The following is a 24,285-nucleotide window of genomic DNA, read 5'->3' as shown; positions in this document are numbered from 1 at the left end:
GAAAGAGGAGTCCTCAGATTTACAAGATAGAAATTGTTATATGCCAACCAGCCTTGGAAGACAATCAGCTGTTAGACTTACTACCAAACAAATATGACCCACAGTCACTTGTGCTCTTCTTGGGATACAGGTTATGCAGCAAAGTGTCAAGCAAAGCCAAGTGTAAAGTTACACATCAAATGAAGAAAAGCAAGAAAAGAGAATAAGGGCATATTAATGGGATGGCAACAATCTCAGTCTTAGGAATGAAGAAAATAGGGTATTTTATATGTCTCCAAGCTAACACAATAGTGTGAAGTAATGGCCACTACCTGATACCTTGGAAGGAACATCATGATCTAGCGATCAGCTTTCACCCTGAATTTGGAGATCTGATCCCCTTATCTTTGCAAGTGCTACTGGAAGACCTGCTTAGTAACAAGGAAAGAATTCAACCTAACAACAGCCCATTTATCCTGGTGCTGCATCAGGCAAAAAACCCAAGTGTTTACCAGGAACAGTAATTCTCTACCAACTTTTGCTTCAGATCGTATTTACTGTATGTTGTTATTGCTGAGCATGCAGTATGTTGATTCCAGAGCCTGCTGGTCTCAACACAGAAGATGAAATATAAACTGACAGACAGTCAGTGAGGAGGTGATCACTGCCGCAAGTGGGACAGAATGGCCTTGAACTGTGGACCCAGTAGCTACTTATTGAGAGGTTCATACATGCTTTACTTTGCTTTACGCTACTTTCCCACAGCCTACCAACCCTTGAGTTCATTGTTTTGTTTTATTCTAACAGGCATTTTTTTCCCTCAACTGCTTTTGTTGTCCACTTCAACACAACAGCATTTCATTATCTCCAACTCCCACCCTTTTTCACACGGTTCTGAGGTACAACATCACTTATCACCCTCTGGGCTCCCACATAGACGTGAAGGCCAGTTAAAGGTCCCATTCACTACTCCCTTGGGTTGCCACACTGTAGGCCACTATGTATATTAATATAGTCAGGGAGAGGCCTCACTCTTACAGAAAGGCAGCTGAAGCATGTTTCTTCTTACTGTGAAAGAGTGGATGCAAATGGTATGCCTGTCACAACACAGTCATATAGCTCAATGACCAATGGGTTCAATCCCAGCTATCAATTAGGAAAACAGGTTGCAGTTTTCTCCCTCTCTGGTATTCATGTATTTTTCTAAATTTCAAAGGATGTCTTTGCCCCAGCTAGAAAAGATGTTGACTTTTTTAGATCTTTGGCCATGTCTATTCAGGGGTGGTATTTTTCTGTATGCACTATATCAAACTCCCTGGTTCACTCTCCTCATTATGATAGTCTAAGATGCTTGTCTTAACAATCCTTATCCATGAACTATTTGGTCACCACTTGGGTGGTGTCCTGACATCCAGCAGTTCTTTGGTCTGTTCTGTGCTGTACAAATTTACTGGCAGTATATTGCAGGACACCTTGCTGAAACTACAGGAATACTGGTCATCAGGGGTAAGTACATTAAACTGCCAAACTCTCATGATTCACATCCTTTCCTGCCATCCATTAGTGTTACTGGCACCATTTGCAAATGTCTATTGGGCCACAGATGGAGGGCATTCTGCTAAGTGCTACGATTACAAGATTTATTAATATGCATGCATTTGTTGTTAGGCAAGCAGAAGAATTTGCATCTGGGGTTTCCTGAGACATTGGATACTGAGGTGATACAGCTGTATGAAATGAACTGTAAGAAGATGAGATCATGCTTTGTGGAGTGCTTATGTGAAGAGTTTTACTTCACAAAATGTTTGGTTTAGGGTTCACGAAGACCACAATGACTGGCAGGACACAGGTAGTGGTGCAGAACTGGATGGCCCCTGCCACTGGCAAAGCTTTTGGACGACAAAGTCCAATTAGAGAGAGAGAAAAGCGTAGCCATGAATGGGTCTGTCCAAGTAGTGGATGCCTCTAGCATCTTACTGCTGATCTGGAATTCACCATCTGGGCTTGGGATATCAGCTACATCAAAAGTTGTCATGGGGAATTGAAATGGGGAGGGTTCTGCTCCATTGTGTCATAAGCTTGGAAATGTGTAAGAAGTGCTGGTTTTAAAGGGTTGTAAATGATAGACATGTATACCTAGTGTTTGCCAGCAGGAAAAGATATTTTTTATGGCTTTGCAGAGGCTGCCCAATCACTGTAAAAATTTCACTGACAGTAATGTGACGTGGAAAGTCTGTGACACTGTGTTATTGCAAAATTTGATCTAGGTATGGGGATGGAGAGGAACTACTTGCTTCTAGAGAGGATGTGAACATTATAGCTCCTCTTCTTGTTCTGGACATCTGGATTCAGTGTAAGCTGTTTTCCAGACCAAGGAAGCTCATTTTTTCAGTGGTTTAATCATGAAGGAAGAATTAGTGAGCTTTGTGTAGGGTGGTTGCAGATAACCTTTGGCATGTACTTCAGGAAGATGGATAGGAGGGAGGTGGTACTTCATGAGAAGGGTGGGTATTTCTCATCATGATGTGCCTCATGTGATAAGTGCCTGCAGGGTTTTTTTGCACATGGGTAAGAAGAGAGACATCCTGAAGGAAATATTGGAGCAGGAATGTGAGTGGGAGCAGGAAGCAAAAGTTTAAAATTTTAGGGAGATGGGGAAAGCACCATTGCAAAGTGGCCAAAATAGTCACAACCACAACAAAATGGATGTTTGTTGTGCTGAGGACAGAGAGTGAATCTGGCCTATGAATGCATTGTAACCAAGGAAATGTCTTCCTGGTTTATGCATTGATGGTGTATGGGCATGATCTGTCATTTAGGGGTTGAGCTGGATCTGCTTGACCTTTTCCACTCAAAGGCACCACAACAAATCAGTGTGAGAAACGTAATGCATCATGGGTTCAATAAAAAACCAAAGACTGCAGTGAGAAAGCGCACAAACAGCTGTGAAAGAGATGGCCATTTACACTAAGGACGTACAGGACCACAGAAAGGTGCCAAAGGGTGATTGCCCATTGGAATGGGCTGCCCAAGGAGGTGGTGGAGTCACCATCACTGGAGGTGTTCAGGAGGAGACTTGATAGGGTGCTTGGTTGCATGGTTTAGTTGATTAGGTGTGTTGGATGATAGGTTGGACACGATGATCTTGACGGTCTCTTCCAACCTGGTTTATTCTAAAGTGGGTCTGGCAGTGATGAGAGCTCCAGAATAATATGTGAGTGCCCAGGGTTGCATGGGCTTCTCTGACAAATCCAGTCTCCCCAGATATTTACCTCTTTATTTCCCATACAATCCCTCCTATCAAGGTGCCTTCTTCATATCCTTTAGGAACACCTCAAGAATTGCTATCTTCCTGTTGCCTCTGCAGCCCATCTGCTGGGATATGTTCCGTTGACTGAGGCACAGATTCTCTCATACATTTTTTCCCATTCAGCTATCTGTCAGTTTCCTTGTGTATGATAATGCTCCTCTTCACACAGGTTGTGTGCTACAAGTGCTAAGGGAAATGATAAAACCTCTAAGAGCTTATTGTCCATTCCCAGTTTCCAAGGCAACCATGATAAAATATTTCTTTTCCCACATTTCAGGAATGCCATTCACCTCCTTTCTTCCCACTCTTCAGTTCCTTTCAGAACTAGGTGATGCTTCCCCAGGCTGCTTCCCCAGGGACAGAGCCCTATGACATGCACATGCAGTGTGCTGCATGTGTCCCCCACAGCAGATGTCAGAGTGAATGGGGCAGTCCTGGGTAACTGGAGTATATTACCTTGGTATAAATTCCCCAGACCCCAAACAGGTCTTGTCTGAAGAGGCAGTGGTTGTACCAGGACCATACCAGGAGCTGGTGTCTGACAGGCTTCCTCTTCTCTTGCCTGCAGAAGTGGAAAAGAGACAGGTCTCTCCCAGGAGAGCATCTTTGCCTTGCAGGAAAGTGCTGTGGCATATGGGGTTTGATTTCCCTTACAAAGGACCTATGGATCAACACAAGCATCATGCATATTAACTGACTTTCCCAGAAGTCTTACTAGGCACTTCCCATTACCCTAAATTCTGCACACACCTTGGTCAGCTTCTGTAGTTTGGTTGCAGGAGCTCTCGCCACTGATAGTTCACCTTCTTAATCAGCTTACTGGAATAATGAGTTAGAAAACCTTTTCTGGAGACTTTTTCTGCCTGGGATGTATTACTACTATACACATACTGGGTTTGCAGCGCCCTTCATTATTTAAGCAACTTGGTGGTGGTGTGCTGAACCTTGCATCATGCGAACTGCTGCGAATGTCTGGGGCTGAGAAAACCAGCAGGAAGGAAGGAATGGTATGCAAAGGCAGAGAGTATGGATAATAGTTGCAGGGTGGATGTGGCAGGCTGCAAACCTGTAAGTCTTGGATGACTTTATTTTGAGTGGTAATGCATGTACAGACAGAAAGAGGGTTGAATGCTAAGAAAATACAGAGCTAGTACCTGGAGAAAAAAAGGTTTTACATATTGTCCAAATATTGAAATATAATTTATGTAATTTATATGTATTTACACATATCTACATTCCATGTTCAGTGAAGCTTTTTTCCAGGTACTTGAGAACAGTGCTCAAATTGTTACCCATCACCAGCTACCTTTGCTAATGAGGCACTGATGGAGGACTGTGCGGGGAGGACAGTGCAGATGTCTATCTTGGCAGACCCTGGTGGATTTCTGAGTAATAATAATAATAATAATAATAATAATAATAATAATAATAATAATAATAATAATAAATAAATAAATAATACTTGGCATTACTTTTGTCTAGCTCCTCTTTGGTAACAGGGTGGTTCTGGGAAAATCTTCCACCTCACCATCACTATCTGGCAGAATAATTTGTACAGCTCACCTGTAATATCAGGGATGTTATCTGCTCTCTGGTGGCATTTTCCAGTGCTTGAGAGGAGTGTGTTCATTTAGCAGTGCTGCACTGCTCCTCTATGGAAACACTAAGGGCCTGATGAGGCTGCTTCTCCAGAGCAGCATGTTTGCTTTCCATCCGGAGAATCACTGCCAGGATGAGCCATGGGAAAGGGGTGGCCCTCCTGGAGCCAGTCTAGTGCTCTGGGAAGGCAAGACCACTCTGGCAGAAGTGTCTGCAGGTAGACATTGATGTCACTCTTTGCTCAGCTTATCAATCACTGCGAAATTTTCTGCAGATAAATTGCCAAGGTGACCAAAATCCTCAGAGCTGCCCAGAGCTTCTGGGCATACTGATTCTCTTTACAGCAGTGGTGTTGTAGAATGCTCATAAACTGTCAAATTCCTCACAGACTCATTATGGGACAGTCCCTACATGGTCTTACACCCTAGACAGTCAGCATACAGAATGGAAAGTGGGAGTGATCCAGGGTTCGAGGGTATTAGCCAACATTATTTCATATTTTCAGTCATCTAGCTTATGAGTAGTTCTTTGGAAATCAGCCTGGAATTGCTAGGTCTGTTGAAAGAAAGGTATCTGAAGAAGGACTTGAATGTGAGGACTAAAGAAGGGATTGGCTGCACAGCTAATTCCACATTGCAACCATGAGAATCTCATCTATCTTCCAGCCATTCCCATTATACCTAAATAGACCTGCTGTAATGAAACATTGAGAGGTGAAAGACAGGGTTAATGTACTGGTCTGTTACTGATGAAGATACCATTTCCAATTTGATGGAGGTCACACAGGAAAATAAGCATGGTTGTGTCTGCTGATTCTTCAGGGATTATCTGGTGGCTAATTTTCCTGAAATCTTCTGATTTTGCATTAGCTAAGAATCCACGTACTTGACTTTGAGGGAGAAGACTGTTTATATCCTCTTGGTTTTATTTAACATTGTACTTATATTGCCTGGGGTTTATTCTTCTGGTAGGATGCGTTTTCCTCCTCTCAGCTAAAGCAAAGTAATCGCTTCCCAGAAGCCTGTAAAGTACACAAATGGTGCTGAGTGGGAAAGGTCAGCCCCACAGATAGGTTGGACTAAAGAGCAAGGTGAACAGATTAAGCTAGATAAATATTTAAAGAGCTGTAATTAAGACTAACATGGCCTCAGTCCCAAGGTTCATTGTTATACATGCACATGACAGAGAAATAACTAATTTTTCCAGTTGTTTTTCCTTATTCTTTTAACAGAGCTTTTCACTCCCTAAGAAGTTCCTGGATGGCACTGCTCCCTGGGAGGGGACAGGAGATTTGTCATGGCTTTCTGTGACTCCAGGAAAGATCCTAGAGAGGTTTCAGAAACAAGTGAAGGGGAGATGGTCACTTTTGCCCAGGCACCACTTTGTGCTGATGGGGTCTAGGGCAAGGAGACAGAGGTTTCACAGCATGGTGAAGCTCCCATACAAAGCCTAGCAGGAGCCATTGCTAAGGACAACAAGCATTCCAATGTCAGACCCACAAACACCCTCCTCCTGGTGGGATGACTCTAGCTCATCCTTGGCCTCAAGACCATGCATTTGTGACTTCTACACTCAGTTGTTATAATTCTCCTTAAGGCATGCAATTTCACAAGCTAAAAATGCTCCAGTTGGTACATAGCACAATATTCTTTTGCTTAGCAACATGGTGTTTCCATGAACACCTCATGTCATAAGGCTTGTTGTTGCCCCATCAACCAAGCACTTTGCAAGGCCTCCATCCTCGTATGGAGGTAGCAGATGTCACAGCTCCTTCCTGTGCCTGCTGCTATGTCTTGCAGCAGAAGACACATTCCTGTGACACAAGAACTAGTGGGACAACCCAGATCATCATGGCAGCTCTCCTGGATTTTGTGCCCCCTGAAGTGCAGCAGTAGCTTACCACCTCAGCATCACCATCTCCAGGCAGGGACAACACAGGGGAAAAGTTGCTGAGAGTTGCCTTTTCCTTCAGAAGAGGTCTGAGCTATCTTCCTCAGAAAAGGAAAGTGAATGAGGGTCAGAGGCTTTTCCCAGATTGAGGAAGGAAGGAATTCAGAAGGAAGGAATTTGGAAGGAATTTGGAAGGAAGGAAGGAAGCTTGTGAGCACACCTGTATGGTACTGGCCAACAGCCCACATCCAGACACACGTCTCTGAAAGTGCCTGCAGAAAAGAAGGAAAAAAAAAAAAAAAGAGAGAGAATTAAAAAGAAAGGGAAAAAAAAACCCACTTAGTTTTCTGCCCTGCTTTTTCTCATGGATAAATTAATTGTGTCTTACTCCTGCTGTCTGTACGCCGGCAGTACTCCCACAACATTGACTTTAATAGGGGTGCAGATTGCAGGATCAGGCCCACAATATCTTGGAAAGGATGAATAATGATCACTATGTGGAGAAATACTGCAGTTTGCAACTCAAAGAACACTTTAAATCTGCTTAGCAATTTGTAACACCCACAGTAGCACACTGTGTAAAGCTGCAGTTATGAGACAAATCACTTCTCCATTAACTGTGGCTCTGCTCTGGGATGTGCCTTGTGGCAGTGGGCACAGGGAGCTGGAATGGATGGAGGACAGACGGCCACTGTGTGTGGGGTGGTGTGAGAAGCCAAGAGGTTTGTTTTCTACTGCAGCAGCTGTGTTATTCCTTCATGGTTATTTTTTGGGCTCACAGCAATTAATCCCCATCCAGCCTGACTCCAGTGTCCATCCATCTGCAGATGGTTGTGCCGCCTCTCAGATCTAACCACCTCTTAGCACTGATGACTTTCCTTCAACAGTACGCTTGGGTAAAGCAAATTAGGTGAATTTTTCAAAATTACAGTATTTTTCCCAAGTGCTGTTTGATGAAGCCTTTCATGTCCAACCAATAGGTGTTCCCTTGGCCACCCAAGGTGCTGCTGATGGTTATCCAACCTTGCTTACACCTGAAATATCTCTCTGTCATGCCAGAGCACAACAGCAGGGAAAAAAAAAAAGCTCATTTTAAGGCCTGCCTTCTTTCTTATTTAAGCCTTTGACATCCTGCTGGTCTTCTGGAGGCAGAAAACCTCTCCAGATGCAATATTCATTTTGCTAACCTGGGGATATTTCACACTATCAGGAGACACTGAGCAGCTCAGGGCAGGAATAAGTGGCAGATCCCAGTCTCAACCACCAAAACCTGGTCTTGCACCCATTGCTGACCTTGCCTGTACCACATCAAGAGCAGGCAACCTGAGCAAGCATTGTGAGCCCATGGGGAGAGGAATGCTGAGATCCCATGGCAGGAAACATTTTTCTCAGAGCTAATCTTTCCCAGGGCTAGTTCTAGGGAGCCTTGCAATGGCTCATGACTGAGAAAAGTCTCAGGAAAGAGGGCTCAAACTGAAGAGGTCAGTCAGGAGATGTCAAAGGGAGACTAACTCAGATATTCACTCTCTACAGCTACTTGAAGGGAGGTTGGAGCAAGGAAGAGGCCAGCCTATTCCCCTTGATGGCAAGAGACGAGACTAGAGGAAATGGTTTCAAGCTGCACCAGGGGAGGTTTAGGCTGGATATTAGGAAATACTTCTTCACTGTAGAGGTTATCAAACACTGGAATGATCTGCGTGGGGCAGGGGTGAAGTCACCATCCCTGGGGGTGTTTAAGCAGCCTGCGTGCACCTTAGGGACATGGTTTAGTGTCAACCTTTCAGTGGTGGGTTAAGGGTTGGACTGGATGATCATTGAGGTCTCTTCCAACCAGATATATTCTGATTCAGCCTCCAAAGCAGGTAAAGGCAGCATGTCATAGCAAAACAATCCTGATCCACAGGACTAAAGCCTGAACCTATTCTCCTCAAATTGCCAGTGGGCATCTTAAGGGTTCTCTTAGATTTGGGGTGGGTGGGAGCAGCAGTAGGGGGATATTTTTTACTTCTAGCTTATAGGGAGGAAGCAAAGATGCTAACTCTGGAGCCAGCAAGTTCTAAAGCTGAACACCCATCCCTGACACAATGGTGATGAAAGGTGGGTTTAATCCACCCTTGTCAGCCCTGACCCTCTTGCCCCCAAACTCTCACACACACCAAGTGCAATGAGCCTCCACCACTCTCTGGTTATAATTTGGTGGGTACCAGATGATGACAAAAAGCATTGGCAGAGACACCACAGCCATCAGTGGCAGGGGGACATTGTGGCCGTTTGAGGCTGTGCCTTTAAGAAAGGGACGGTGCTGGGACACTCTGGCTGAATGTTTTGGTGAAGACAATGAAAACATTGATGTTCTAAATGAATTTCATTGGTAGATTGGTAGAATGCAGTTTTAAGTTTTAGTGCAGCTGGAGTTTTTTCTCAGTTCGCTCCTTTCCTTCTCCCTTCCAGCTTGTCTGCTTCTTGGCTCCTAGCTAGAATGACCTTGGACACCAGATAAGCACTAATCACTAATACTGCATGCACTTTTAAGACCTAACCAAATTTCATCCTTATTAATTACCTTTTCTCCCTCTCTAGCCCTTTTTGGGAAAAAAGGGAGGTAGGGGGAGAGAGGGGGATACAGGGGGCGAACCCTCCTCTGTCCAGAGGAGGGAATTTCGTTCCTGTATTCTTGGTTTTTTTTTTCTTTGCTGTATATTTCTGTATATATATTGTAAATACTGTATATATTGTATATCTAACTTGACTTTCCACATTGCTTGTAAAATATAGCATTCCTTCCGCTTCTCTGGCTGAGTTAGCTGTGTTTTTTTCCTCTTTGTGGGGGAGAGAAGGCTAGGCCTTCTCTCTCAACCCACCACAGACATTTACAACAAATTCTTCATCAAAGGTTTGGCCAAGGTGACCTGTCTCTGAAGTGCCATCAGGGCAGAGTGGGCTGCTGAGCACAAGTCTCAAAGAGAGAAAAGGAAAGATCTCAGATATGCTGGAAATAAAAATGTGGTTTGAAAGGCAGGGAGAGGCAGAACAGTAAGCTATCTTAAACATCTACATGAACTGTATGATGACATTTAAGCATGACAAGGCCAGTGAGGAGATCTAGGTGGACTGGGAAAATAGACAAAAGGGTCAGGGTCTCAGGGCAAGCTTTTATCTCATTTCTAAGAAAAGTGTTTAGAGACCTTGAATGAGAAGAAAGGGTAGCAAGATAAACAGAGTGGGCAGCTGAATCCCCCCAAGATTTTGAAACAATGATCAAAGGAAAATGCAAAAGAGCAACATGCCCTCAGAAAGTCAGAGGAGTAAGATTCATAGCTCAGTAGTGAGGATCAGGTATTAGAGGAGGTACTTCATCTCCTACAGGGAATCCAGCCTGTCCCACAAAAGAAAAACATGTGCTCGTGCTGCAGGGGGAGCATGGGCAGGGCAGGACAGAAAGGCCAAGTTTTCTCCTGCTTAGTTTATGGGAAATGCCACAGGTCTGAAGTGTTGGATAAGGGTTGTGGAAGAAAGTGTAAAAAATAAGACACTATATGCAAAGGGGGAAAAAAAAGTCATGGCAAGGGTGGTCAAATGCTGGAGTAGGTCATGTACAGAGGCTGTGCAATCCCCATCCTTACAGAATTTCAAAGCTCAACAGGGAAAGGCTCTGGGTAACCTGGTTTAGTCTTGAAGTTTTTCTTGCTCTGAACAGGGGTTTGGACCAAATGATCTCTGGCAGTTCCTTCCAATCTAAAATGCTCCAGGATTCTGTAACTATGATGGGAAATTATCTCAGGGTAATAATTTACAGTTTTAAGATTCTTGCCTGCTGTAATGGAAAGTCAAGCACTGCAATACTTAGAGATCTGGATGGGAGCTTCCAAGAAAATGGATGCCATCCACTAGCTCAGCAAAACCTAAGCCATTCCTAGAATGATTCTGACAATCAAAGTCAACCTTCCTCAGTTTGTTCACAGACTGGGGTAGATTACATGTCTGCGCTCCAGTTGTGCATGTGAAGGATTTTACCAGCTAGCACTTCCACTAGGCAATGCATCTCCACTTGTAAAGGAGCAAAAGAGCATCTCAACTTCTTGTAAACAGTCAGATACTTTTACTTTGTGTGCTAGCTTAAGAAATGTTTTACCATTGGGTTTGGGTAGTGTTGTGCTGATGGAGAAGCTGGAACACTTCATACACTGGAGATCTCTGCAAACTTCATCCTGCAAGCCACAGAAGACCATGTTTCACCTTGATGTGCTTCAGTGAGCCTATTGGAAGAGTAAGCCCCAGGTCATGAACCCTGTAGTCCCAACTAAGAGCAGGAGCTGAGAAATAAAAAATAAACTAAATCTCAAAAATAAAAGTGGAAAAATATATCCTATGACACAAGCTAGTCCTCAGTGACACCAATGGAGACATTTGATTTCAAGCTGGTCATGCCTTTCAGCTGTCAGTCACCCAGGCATAACCTAAGCCAAACACATTTGATCATTATTCTTTAAAACTTTGAGGCTTCACTACAGGACAAGCACCCTACAGAGTCAGATATTAGGTACACATGATATACCCACTCTTCTCCATCATCATAGTGGAAATTTCAGTCTGTTTTCTCCCTTTACCCACAATTTTTTAGCAGTTGCTTTTAAATGAAGGAAATAAAAATGAGAAGCAGCTGTTTGATGGCTACTGAAGGGCCTGGGATGGCAGCAGCAGCGTGGGCTCAGAAGGATTAATTGTCTGTGTGCACGTGGAGGGGGTCAGAGGTGGCAAATAAATGCAGTTTATCAGGGAGTTACAGAAATAAAGGAATGAATCACATTGCTCTCATCACCATAGATGACGTATAAATAGAGTTAATCAGCACTGAATGAAAGCGTATTAACTCAAGGAGAATTATTCATGCACTGCAGGTGTTTTCCCAATCCTTGTCCATGGAACTAATGAGTGAGAGCAGTAATTGATGTCCAGCCCATCTCTGGCCAGCAGCTATTGCCCCTTCTGGACTGAATTAATCTTCCAAATTGCTATGCTGCTTTGCAACACATATTTCAACATAATGATCTTTTACTTATTATTATTTTTGGTAGCTAGTGAGTTATCGAGATTGATAGCATCCTTTGCAAGAGAAATAAAGAACCCAAGGGGAAGTGATAGTTCATTGAACTTTTGAACTACCTCCAAGTCACTTCTCTGGGACTTGAAAATTATGATATATTATTTATCCAGCTCTGTCTGTGCTTTTCCCAGTGTGGTAGGAAGCTTCAGGAGAGTAATAACAACTCTGTATGCCTCTGTATGCTTCCCCTGAACACTTGCTGGAGAGAGCCTGATACTAATTTGTGTTTCAGTAAGGCTGTATTTTGCCTCTGTAGCCACTTTTTAAAATAGCAATTTTTATAGTTAGGTTACCAATGCAGCCTCAAGAGTTTCCTTCATTCTGATCAGCTGAGCTGCTGCAGCGCAGGCAGTTTTGTAGCTCTTGCAGGGAGGCATACAGGTACTGATGTTCTCCCTGCTCTGTAAGCCTGCACCCCATCTCCCACAGACCAGCAATACAAGGGCTGGTCCTCAAATAAGTGCATGTAGCTCCCTTGGGTCCAGAGATCCTGCTGCAAGCTCTGCAGCCCAGATTCAGAAAAGTGCTTAAACAGAGGCTTGGCACAAGCATGTGCTCACCTTTATCAATGAGATTAGAGCTCAGAGGATCATCCCTGGTCAAGTCCAAACCCCATGTAGTTCACAGCAGAGGTGAAGACTTCAGTGGGTGATTAAAATACAGCTTTCATCCATACCAGCAGTGCTGAGTTTTCTCACACTCCTTTATCCTCCCTTCACCATTCCAGGCAAGGAGAAGAATCTGGCATAGGAGCTGCTCAGGGGACCATCCCCAGCCCATAGCCTCTTCAGAGGGATGGAGGCCACAGCAGCTGGGCTGCGACTGCACCATTTTGCAAGGGCAAAGTCCCCTTTCTCTGAAGACCTGAAGTAGTGCAGCAGCAGGAAGAAGGGCGAGCGTGTCCACCTTTGCCACTTCCCTCAGGTTTAGCCTTGCCATTCATGGCTCTTTACTAAATTTATTCTGAGTGCTCACAGGGATGTCAGCGAGGCTGCCTGCGGCTCTTACCTGGGGCTGAGAGCATCAAACGATGCGTAAATGTCTCATTAACCCTTCGGGGGGGAAATCCAGCTGTGCGGATCGTGCATGGCGTGATGTGCGTGAGGCCGTCCCCCGCAGACGCCCCCAGCAGCCGCATCGCACCGCAGCCGCTGGGCGGGGGCCTGGGGCTCCGCGGGCAGCGGCCGCCTTCCCTGTACTCCTGGCTCCCTCTCGTGGGCCTCCCCAAAATGCACGACTTCGGTTCCTGCCAGGATGCCCCTGCCCCGGGGAGCCTGACAGCCCCAAGCCCAGGTCGTCATTCAGCCCAAGGGGCTGCGGGGATGGGTAAGAAACGGAGCAGTGGCTTGGCCAGGTGTATCGTTCTGACTGCAAGGTTAAATCGAGTAATTTGAGGTTTTCATGACGTGTTCAGCTTCACAGCTACGCTCATGCTCCCAATGACAGGGAACTGCTTAGTTAAGGCTCTTGCTTTCATGCCTTACCACCAGTTTTAAGGACAGATGTGCTGTCTCCCAAGCAAAAAGATGACCCATAGTTGTCACTCATCTGCTCTTTCCTGCACCCCCTCAAGCTAATGTTTGTCGTAGTTGTGTCACTATCAATGCTGCTGCATTTCCTTCCCCTGCTGCTCCACTTTGTCCCATGGTGTTGAGCCTACCTGTTTCTGTAGCATCCTTCACACACACCACAACCTAGCTAAATCATCTAAATCTTTGGTTTGCAGCTATTTCATAGAGCTGCCACCTTCTTCCTGGTTCCCAGACTGTCTGACAGCTCCTCTGGACCTTCTTGACTCAATGCATCCCAGCTTTTACTTCATTCTTCACTAGCCATGGCCCTGTGCCTGTTTTGCATCCCTTTCACCCCTCTTCTGTCTCTCTTGGTATCTTTTCTATGCTGCGGTCTGCAAGGCCACTATCAGCACTGCTGTCACCTGACACCTTCCTTTCATCCCTGTGACCCAAAATCGTCTTAAAATGTGCTTATCCTCCTTTACTCCTTCCTTTTATTCTTTATTCTCATATGTCTTCATCTTTTGGTCCCAGCTGTATCCTTTATTCCAGCCATAACTCATTCTGAAATGGAAATGGAGAGTGGCAACCTATGGCACTGAAAGCTTCACCGTGGACATGGAGCTGGTGTGTGGCTCAGGACGTACCTGCAGATGTGGGGCTGTGAATTACGGTCTGCTGCTTTGCTGTAGGAACTCTGGGAGGTCAGTGAACTTTCATGTGCCTCTCTTTTCTTCCTTCCTTCATCTGTCAAGCTGCTGAGTGCAGGACAATTTCTTATTCTCTTGTGGTAAGGTGCCTGATTCAAACAGATCCTATTTTCTATGTGAATCTAAGCCACAGTATCACAGTATCACAGTATAACTTAGGTTGGAAAGGACCTCGAGGATCATCGAGTCCAACCTATCAACACCGACCCCATGACTAGACCATGGCACCAAGTGCCACGTCCAATCTCCCCTTGAACGCCTCCAGGGACAATGACTCAACCACCTCCCTGGGCAGCCCGTTCCAATGACGAATGACTCGCACAGTGAAGAACTTCCTCCTCACCTCGAGCCCTCATAACAACAAAAACAATAGGAGTAGCGTATAGAGCTTGCAAAGCAAACCTTTGGCAGATGGTTATCTTGTATGTGTAGTGATGGTTGCTAGACTTTTACACGTTAAACACCCATGAGCCTGCAGCTGCCTCCAGGACAATTTATTTCAATTCCACCTCATTTTCCACTTGTGAGATACTCCATAAGACTTAGTGACAGTATGTGAGAAAGGAGCTAGAAGGCGTTTTGGTGTAGAACAGCCACTGAGCCATCCAATATGCTCGATGTGCTTTATTCAGAAACATAAATCACTGAGTACTGAAAATGTATGGGGAATGATACCAGCAAATTATGATTGTGCCTTTCCCTTCTCACAGGTCAGGTTTCCCTGGGCTCTCTGGTGTGTTTAGCAAGGGGAAATGTGCCTGGCCACAGCTGTGTCTTAAATGTTCTAGATTTGTCCAAGAGCTCCTTTGCCTTATGGTACAAAGAGTAAACTTTGAAGAGGAAAGCACGTGTCCTTTCCCTGCAAGAATCACTATTTACATGTCATTTGCTCAGAAAATTTAACAGAGGTTGCTTCTGTTAGAAATGTCTGAAGTCTTTGGTAAAAAAGGCAAGGCTATTTCCAAATGGTATCATTAAGACTGGTGAATTTCCCCAGTAAGATGGACCTCACTCATTATCCATTGAAAAGAGTCTAGAGGAATGTAGTAATATGCGTTTGGTGTCCGATCACCCCAAAGGCACTACAAGCACAGCTTCCAGGCCAAGATGTTACCAGGCAAAGACATTCATTATGTTATACAGCAAGGTTATATATTCTTTCAGAAGGCATATATGTCACATCTTAATTGGTTATTCTCTATTGGCATGTGTGTATTTAAGTCATACAATAGGTTAAAATAGCAAAACAGTATTTCAGCACATCCAACCAAATTCTGCCAAGTCTTTCTCCTCAGTTACAAGATGCTTACACTCTTTTCCAAGTCAAAGATTAAACATGGCCTTCTCTATCTCAAGCAAGGGCAAATCTTCCCCTACACTTTCCCTTTCCTTTCTCTTAGTTACTGATAAAGTGTGCATTCCTAACTCAAGGGCAAAACACAGCTGTTCCAAAGCTATCCAAAAACAACCCTTCTCCTACAGAGGAAGCCCCAGCTCAGTTCTACTGCAGCATGCCAGGCATTCAGTGGGAAGCAGATTTCCTCTGCAGAGAGCTCACAATGGGGAAGCAAAGTCCTTGTGCAGAAAATGTCAGTAGACAAACACCAGTGGGTCATCAGGAGAACTTAGAAAGTTGCTGGTCCCACCCAGCTCAGCATGCCTGGGAATACCTTGACCCCTCTGGACCCAGGTGCCCTGGGCTTTGTACTTTCTAGCCCAGCTGTGCCAGAGACCACAGACCAACTCTGTACAAGGTGGTGCACAGATGTGTAGCCATAGCCCAAATTTCTAAGCCCATGAAATAGATAACAAGGGATTTATATGTCTTATGTACCCTGTGGGACCAGCCAAAATCCGAGACAAAATTTTATTAAGAGTGCTGAGCAGCTTAAAGTATGTCTACCCAATGGACCCTGTGATGTCTTCCCACAGCAAAAGCCAGTGCAAAGGTACCTGTGCATGAGGACCAGAACACAAATGTGGCTATTCCCACTGTGCACATTATTTAGTGAAGTGACATTGCCAGGGTCTGAAAGAAATAGCCAGCAACAAAATGGAGAGCAAGACAGAAGAGGTGAGCTGGGCTGTGAAAGGAGCAGCTATCTGATTGTCCTAAGACTTGCCTGAAAAAGAATAAAAGCAAAGGGGGTAGGTGACCACTGAGCCTTTGGGAGAGGAGAAAAAGGAAAGAGTGAAGGGAGTGAGCTGAGCTGCTCATCCAGAGCAAAAGGTGGATGAGCTAGTTGGGCTTGACTAAACAGGGCCTGCATGGGACAGAGCACAGGCAAGAAGCATGTCCCCAACTCACCATCATGCTGATGAGGAAGATGTTTTATTTCTGCAGCTCCCTGGAACTCTGCTGCCCTGCGAGGCCAACCTCACTGACAAGAGACACCTGTGACCACAAGGACTCTATGGATCATGTGCAACAAGAACAACCATGTGTGGCAGAAGACAAGTCAGAGAGCAGAGGAGGAAGATCAGACAGTCATTTAAAGCATATCCAGCACTGGGAGTCAGTAGGAAGAAGGCCTGAACTCTTTGGAAGTCAATGCAAAATATCTATCTACTTCAGGTCTCCTCCTTCAGGTTTTCATTGTTTTGTCTGTTCACACAACTTCACTTTTCCCTACTCCTCCTTTTCTTTCTTAGTTTCATAGTTTCATTCAGGGTTGGAAGGGACCACAAGCATCATCTAGTTCCAACCCCCCTGCCATGGGCAGGGACACCCTACACTAGATCAGGCTGGACAGAGCCTCATCCAGCCTGCTCTTAAACACCTCCAGGGATTGGGCCTCGACCACCTCCCTGGACAACACATTCCAGGGTTTCACCACTCTCATGGTGAAGAACCTCCTCCTCACATCTAGCCTGAATCTCCCCACCTGCAGCTTCATTCCATTCCCCCTAGTCCTATCACTCCCTGAGATCCTGAGAAGTCCTTCCCCAGCCTTCCTGTAGGCCCCCTTCAGATACTGGAAGGCCACAATTAGGTCACCTCGGAGCCTTCTCTTCTCCAGACTGAACAGCCCCAACTCCTTCAGTCTGTCCTCATAGGAGAGGTGCTCCAGCCCTCTGATCATCCTCGTGGCCCTTCTCTGGACACGTTCCAGCACCTCCACGTCCCTCTTGTAATAGGGGCTCCAGAACTGGACACAGTACTCCAGGTGGGGTCTCACCAGGGCTGAGTAGAGGGGGAGGATCACCTCCCTCGACCTGCTAGCCACACTTCTCCTGATGCAGCCCAGGATCTGATTGGCTTTGCGGGCTGCAAGAGCACATTGAGAGCTCATGTTGAGCTTTTTGTCCATCAGCACCCCCAAGTCTCTCTCCTCAGGGCTGCTTTCCAGCCAGTCACTGCCCAGCCTGGATTTGTGCCTGGGATTGCCTCGACCCAGATGCAGGACCCTGCACTTGCTCTTATTGAACTTCATGAGGTTGGCTTATGCCCACCTCTCCAGCCTGTCAAGGTCCCTCTGGATGGCCTCCCTTCCCTCCAGCGTGTCTGCTGCACCACACAGCTTGGTGTCATCAGCAAACTTGCTGAGGGTGCACTCAATGCCACTGTCCATGTCATTGACAAAGATGTTGAATAAGACAGGTCCCAGGACTGATCCCTGAGGGACTCTGCTTGTCACTGGCCTCCACTGGGACATGGAGCCATTGACAGCCACTCTTTGGGTGCGGCCATCAAGCCAGTTCCTTATCCATCTAGTGGTCCACCCATCAAACCCATGTGTCACCAGTTTGGAGACCAGGATGTGGTGCGGGACAGTGTCGAAGGCTTTGCTCAGGTCCAGGTAAACGACATCAGTTGCTCGCCCCTCATCTATTAATTTTGTCACCTGCTCATAGAAGGCCACCAGGTTGGTCAGGCAGGATTTGCCCTTGGCAAAGCCATGCTGACTGTTCCCAATCACCTCTTCACTATTCTTTTGAGCGAGTAGTGACTCCAGGAGGATCTGCTCCATGATCTTTCCAGGCACAGAGGTGAGACTGACTGGCCTGTAGTTCCCTGGTTCCTCCTTCTAACCCTTTTTGAAGATGGGGGCAATGTTTCCCCTTTTCCAGTCTGTGGGGACTTCACCAGATTGCCATGACTTTTGAAATATAATAGAGAGGGGTTTAGCAACCTCATCTGCCAGTTCTCTCAGCACCCGTGGGTGTATCCCGTCGGGTCCCATGGACTTGAACACTTTCAGGTTCTTCAGATGATCACGAACCTGATCTGCACTTACAATGGGCAGTTCTTCCTCCCCATCCCTGGCATTGTCTTCCATAACATCAGGAGTGTGGCTAGAGGCCCTTGCAGTGAAGACTGAGGTAAAGAAGTTATTAAGTACCTCAGCCTTTTCCTCATCACTTGTGACCATGTCACCATTTTCCTTTCTGAGGGGGCCCACACCTTCCCTAGTCTTCTTCTTCCCATTAATATACCTGTAAAAGTTCTTAGTGTTCCCTTTAATCTCCCTGGCTAGATTCAATTCAAACTCTGCTTTGGCTTTCCTAACCAGGACTCTTGCTGCTCGGGCAGCTTCCTTGTATTCCCCCTGTTCTACCTGTCCTTCTCTCCACTGCCTGTAGAGTTTCCTTTTAAGTAATAGTGTGTTCAGTAGCTCCTTGCCCATCCAGGCAGGCCTCCTAGCATTCTTACCTGCTTTTCTCTTTGTTGGTATACAGAGCTCCTGGACACAGAGGAGGTGGTCCTTGAATACTGACCAGCTGTCCTGGGTCCCTCTTCCCTCCAGGGCTTTGTCCCACGACACTTTGGCTAGCAGATCCCTGAAGCGATCAAAATCTGCACGCCTAAAGTCTAGGGTCGTGAGCTTGGAATACTTCCTCCTGATTGCCCTGAGGAGATTAAATTCAACTGCTTCATGGTCACTGCAGCCAAGGCCGTCTATGAGCCTCACATTGCTTACCAGCCCTTCCCTGTTGGTGAGAACAAGGTCCAGCATAGCACCTTTTCTTGTTGGTTCCTCTACCATTTGGAGGAGGACGTTGTCTTCTATGCATTCCAGGAACATCCTGGATTGCTGGTGCCTTGCTGTGTTGTCCCTCCAGCAGATGTCCGGGTGGTTGAAATCACTCATGAGGACCAGGGCTTGTGACCTGGAAGCCGCTTCTGTTTGCCTATGGAGGGCCTCATCTGCTTGGATCTGCTGGTCAGGTGGCCTGTAGGAGACCCCCACAGTAATATCTCCTTCCCCTGTCCTGCCTTTAATTTTGACCCATATGCTCTCAACTAGCTCATCATCCCTCCCCAGTTGGAGCTCCACTGATTCCAACTGGTAGTCCTCTCTCTCCCTCTTGTTTCTGAGTTTCGTTCTTGTTCTTAGACTCTCTTCTGTCCCAGGTAACCTGTGACAGAATGAGAGGACACAGTCTCAAGCTGCACCGGGAGAGGTTTAGGCTGGATGTTAGGAAGAAATTTCTCACAGAAAGAGTGATTGGCCATTGGAATGGGCTGTCCAGGGAGGTGGTGGAGTCACCATCACTGGAGGTGTTTAAAAAGAGACTGGATGAGGCACTTAATGCCATGGTTTAGTTGACTAGATGATGTTGGGTGATAGGTTGGACTTTATTATCTCAAAGGTCTTTTCCAGCCTGGTTAATTCTGTATTCTGCCTTCCTTTTCTCTTGATCCCCATCTCCTCCCTCAAGAGAAAGGTGCCATCTTTTAGCAGGACACCTCATCCAGACTTGGCCTCCAGCTCAGCCAGTTGAAAGGTTACAAGATGCAAGAAGCTGGACTGAAGGCAGGATGAATATGCCTTTCCAGCCACCTCAATAAATAATCAAGCCCTGAAGAAGTGCAGGAGATGAGAGCTGAACAGCACTTTTTGTTCCTCACTTGGTGACAGCCTTTTTCTCCAATGAACCTTCCAAACCCACCATCAGTGGACAGCAGACCTCAGGCAGCACAGCACCAGCCATTGCCATAAAAGTGCAAACACTTTCTTCCTTAAGCAGAGACTGGGTGCCTCTCATCTCTCCTCACATGCCATTGTGAGATGGGAAAGAGAAGGCTGCTTTTGCTGTCACTATCATAGAACCATAGAATGGTATGCCTAGATCAGGTTGCATAGGCATGTGTCCAGGCACAAATCTTGTTTTCAGTGCTGATGGTAAAGGGCCCAGCTCAAAGCTGGCCATGTTAGGGGCATCCAGGCTACTAACTTAAACCATTGATTTGGCACTTCCTGAGTCAAAACTCCAGATTCCCTTTGCAGTCTGCAGACAGCAGGTCTGACCCTTGCCAAAGCAAATCCACGGAGGCACAGCTCCTTGCAAGGCAAGCATCTGGCAAACCCCACTCCTTGCCCTCATGCCTGCTGCCAACCAGTCTCTAAGGCAGAGCCCTGCACGGGCTGGGCACAGGAAAGCATGTGACATTCATTTGACAACATTTTCCAGTGAAAGCAGCCACTCACGCTGCTAAAAGAATCAGCATGTGCTCTCCATTTGCCTTTCCCCATCTCCTTTGTCTTCAGCAGGAATTATTTATTGCCCGGGAACATCAGTGAAAGGCTGGATGTTGATCTTCTGGTTGGACAACGGGGCTCTGCCTCCTGTTTAACGGGCTCTGCCTTTTGATTCCTTTGCTGTTGGATCCACTTGTATTTCAGACAACCAGATACTCTCTTGATGTATAATAGAAATGAGTGAAGATACACTTCACCTCAGGATCAGCCTCTTTGAATTCAGATGTTTGATCAGCAGATATAGGGGTGGAGAACAGGGGAAGGAGGGGAGATCAAAGATCATAAAGGTCCTGAGGAAGCCTTAGCATTTTTGTCCGGTTTCCATCAGTGCAGGAAGTCTGGAGATTGTGATTCTGCACATAAAAATAAAAGGTGATGGCAAGTAAAAGGAGTTTATTCACTTCTCATTGAGTAATAAGGGTTTATTAATTCCTCACCAGGTGTCTAGAGCCCCAGCCCAGGAAAACTGCTTACTTTTATCTACCTCTCTGCAGTTGCACTGATTCTGTTTCAAAGGCAGATTATTTTAAATTTTCATTCCTGTTTATTTTTCAACTTAGTGTTACAAAATATGGTTGAACAAAGTCATAGTATCATAGTATCACAGTATCAGTCAGGGTTGGAAGGGACCACAAGCATCATCTAGTTCCAAACCCCCTGCCATGGGCAGGGACACCCCACACTAGATCAGGCTGGCCAGAGCCTCATCCAGCCTGGTCTTAAACACCTCCAGGGACGGGGCCCTCTCTATCCTGTGCATAGGCTGTGAGAGGCAACCAGCAGGTACTTAGAGAAGACAAGTACGTGTTTTCCTTGCCCTCCACCTGCAGGATTCTGTTGATGATTGTGCCCAGACCTCTGTGCTGTGTCACCCCTGGTGGTCCCTCTGAATCTGCTTGGGGTACATGCCACCCATCCTTGCTGCACCTTGGTTGGCTTAAGAGGGACTGCTGGAGTTGGCAGGTGGATTTTTGGGGAGGCCTTTCTAGCAGCTGCTGAGTGGGGAAACAGAAGCATAACCACAAAGAGCAGAAGACCACAAATCAGACATCAATATTGTTTACATAATGGATCAAAAAGTGGCCAAGGTTGAGACACGTCAGGGTGTATGATTTCAAGACAGAGCCTGGAGTCTGGCTGGAGGAAGGCTTCTGAGATGAGAGGAAAAATGGCATGGCCTTGTGTAATGGTTTAAAGAAAAACAGGTTAAACTGAACCAGTGGGTTAACCCATCTATTTTCCCAACACAGAAGTGAGACAAAAAACAATACACACCAAAGAAAAACTGCACTGTGACAAAGAGAGTGAGATAAGCGTATACTGAGCAAAATCAGATAATCATGGTACAAAATGCATGATTACCTTAGCTTTTTTGCAGAAAAAGCACAGTTCAGAGCAACAGCAAGCACAACCAAGTGAGCCAAAAAGCCCAAGTCAGAAAACTAGTCCCCCATTCCTCTTTGTCCTGCCACCATCACAGTGGAAGAGCCAACATCCAAAAACCCAGAACCCAGAAGCAGCAACTGAAACAGGAGGCCTCCCATGTTACAGTCTGCACTTGAAGCACCATAATACTTTGCTCCAGCCAGCACTTTCATTTTTGAAGCTGGCTTGACTGCAGCATGGTATGAGTAACAGCAGAAGATGAACTCTACCCATGACACCTTGGTATTATGGTAATTTTATGATGCAGACAAAACTTACTTTTCCTTCCTTGTTATATTTACTTTCTATGAATAACTTGCAAGAATGAGGCAGGCAAAATAAACTACTTCAGCCTACATCTTTGGTGGCAAGCTGCAAATGTAGACTTTTGAACCTATAAACTCCATGTGCCTTAGAAGAGCTGGTGGTTGCTAGCTGGATGCCCTGCTCATCCCCGCACCCGGACTTGTGCTCACATGTCAGCTTGCATGAAACCAGGAGTGGCACCATAGCTTCATCTTCAGCAATTCTGAGTTCTGGAAACTATGACTAATTCCCCAGAGGCTCATGGGCCACTGACTTAGGAGAGCATTTGCAGTTAGGCTGGAGAAGTCCAGCCACAGGCAGCAATATGGCACCTTATTACTTAATTCGTTCAACTTATTTGTTAACTGTTACATAACGAGAAACATTCTGGGAAGACATAACATCTGACAGGTGGAAAGTGGCAAGAAGCCTTGCCAACACAGTTCCTGCTTCCACTGTAGCTGCAACGCAGGGCTGCAGTTGTGATACCCATCACAGTTAGAGGGCACAGTTACAGCTTCCTGATGCAGCAATAAGGGTCTGCAGCAGACAAGGGGAATCCTGTGCCACCTTGGCTTGCACTGAGCAAGACACTGTAAATGCTGCTGGACTGGGATGTAAAAGTGGGGGGAAATGGCCCTTTGGAAAAAGGGTTCTGGCTGGCAGTGGTGGATAAATACTATGCCAAGTTCCTGTCTTCTCCCTGGGCTGCTGCTGTGGTGAGTTATGAGCCGGTTTGTGAACACAGACATGCAGTAGCCATTGCCTGTTCCTCTCTGCAGTGCAACGCAGGCTGCAGCTAGCAGCAGCTGAAAGGCAGAAAGCTCTGCTGTGCAGCCCTCACGTCTGAGAACAGACAGGCCCACTGCTCCTGACCCCAAAGAGACCCACCCGGGGTCCCTGCCCTCCTCAGGGGTAATACCTGGCACAGCAGTCACAGCAAACACATCCTGGCCTCTCATGGGCAGGCAGGGCTTGAAAATTTGTATTCATAAGGCAGATGCAGCATTCAAGAAAGCAGATCTTCAAGGATGCTCTTTATAAAATCAAGTGCATCTGCTGACTGCATCTCCCCAGTCAGAACTCCCAGGCAAAAAAAAAAAAAAACCAGTCCCCATCCTTGTGCTGCTGCACAGGGCTGTGTGGTGGGGCTGCAGCTTAGCCCAAGGACAATTTCCAGGATCAGCTCAGCAGCATTTCATTCTTGTCTTGCTTTGCCATAATAAATGCAATTATTACAATCAGCAGTATCACCTTAGCTATTTAATATTGTTGTTTGATTTATGGTGGTAATTCTCTTTATCACATGAATGTCTCTCTATCCCAAGCAACCATGTTGGATCAGGAAGATATATGGGCAGCTGAGCCATCCATTTTAATTGATTCCTTCATCTTAGCAGTGGCAATGTCAGTCCAGCCTGCACACATAGCAAAGCTTGCCAGCTGAGGAAGCTGGCAATTTGCTCAACTGTTCATTTCCTCACTTGGCTTATTCCAGTAAATGAATTTCCACAGGGAAGCCAGGGTAGGCTCCTATGTGAGCCTGCAACAGAAGAACATTGCAATAACATGAATACAGACATATCAAAATCTCAACAAAAAATAGGGAGCTGCCAGGGATAGATACAGTCCTCACACAGGGGACAGTTGGAAGAACAGGTACTTCATCACCTTAGCTGTGTGCAGGGCTACACAGAGGGAACAGAGAGATGCCCATGCCCAGCGGCCCCTATCATGGAGCCTTGAGGCTGCAGAGGAGAGGGGAGCAGGCTGAGGTGAGGTACCACTGGCTGCCTCACTTGCCTCATGTATTTGAAACAGCAGCTGATGACAGAAATGTGAGGAATGTTTGTTGGTGACTTTATTACTGGTTTCCATGGAAAATATTGTGTCACAGGGGAGTGTGAATTCAAGGCAGGAAAAAGATGAAAGATCAGAGAAGCTAGGTAACCGGGTTGCTGTC

General features: G+C 46.0%; 1 long non-coding RNA gene across 1 annotated transcript; it reads right to left on the bottom strand.

Annotated features, from left to right (window-relative positions):
* Window positions 1-5,783: 5,783 nt before the first annotated feature.
* Window positions 5,784-10,987, bottom strand: LOC137452024 (uncharacterized). Its single transcript, XR_010989941.1, has 3 exons — window positions 10,911-10,987; window positions 6,999-7,050; window positions 5,784-5,909 (listed from the first exon to the last, which is right to left on the bottom strand). It is a non-coding gene; the product is annotated as an uncharacterized lncRNA (long non-coding RNA).
* Between the last annotated feature and the right edge of the window lie 13,298 nt (window positions 10,988-24,285).

This window comes from Melanerpes formicivorus, unplaced genomic scaffold (genome assembly GCF_026170545.1).
Source record: "Melanerpes formicivorus ecotype bairdi unplaced genomic scaffold, bMelFor1.0.p_v2 SCAF_48, whole genome shotgun sequence".
NCBI classification, from domain to species: domain Eukaryota; kingdom Metazoa; phylum Chordata; class Aves; order Piciformes; family Picidae; genus Melanerpes; species Melanerpes formicivorus.
This window is presented reverse-complemented; position numbering and strand designations above follow the sequence as displayed.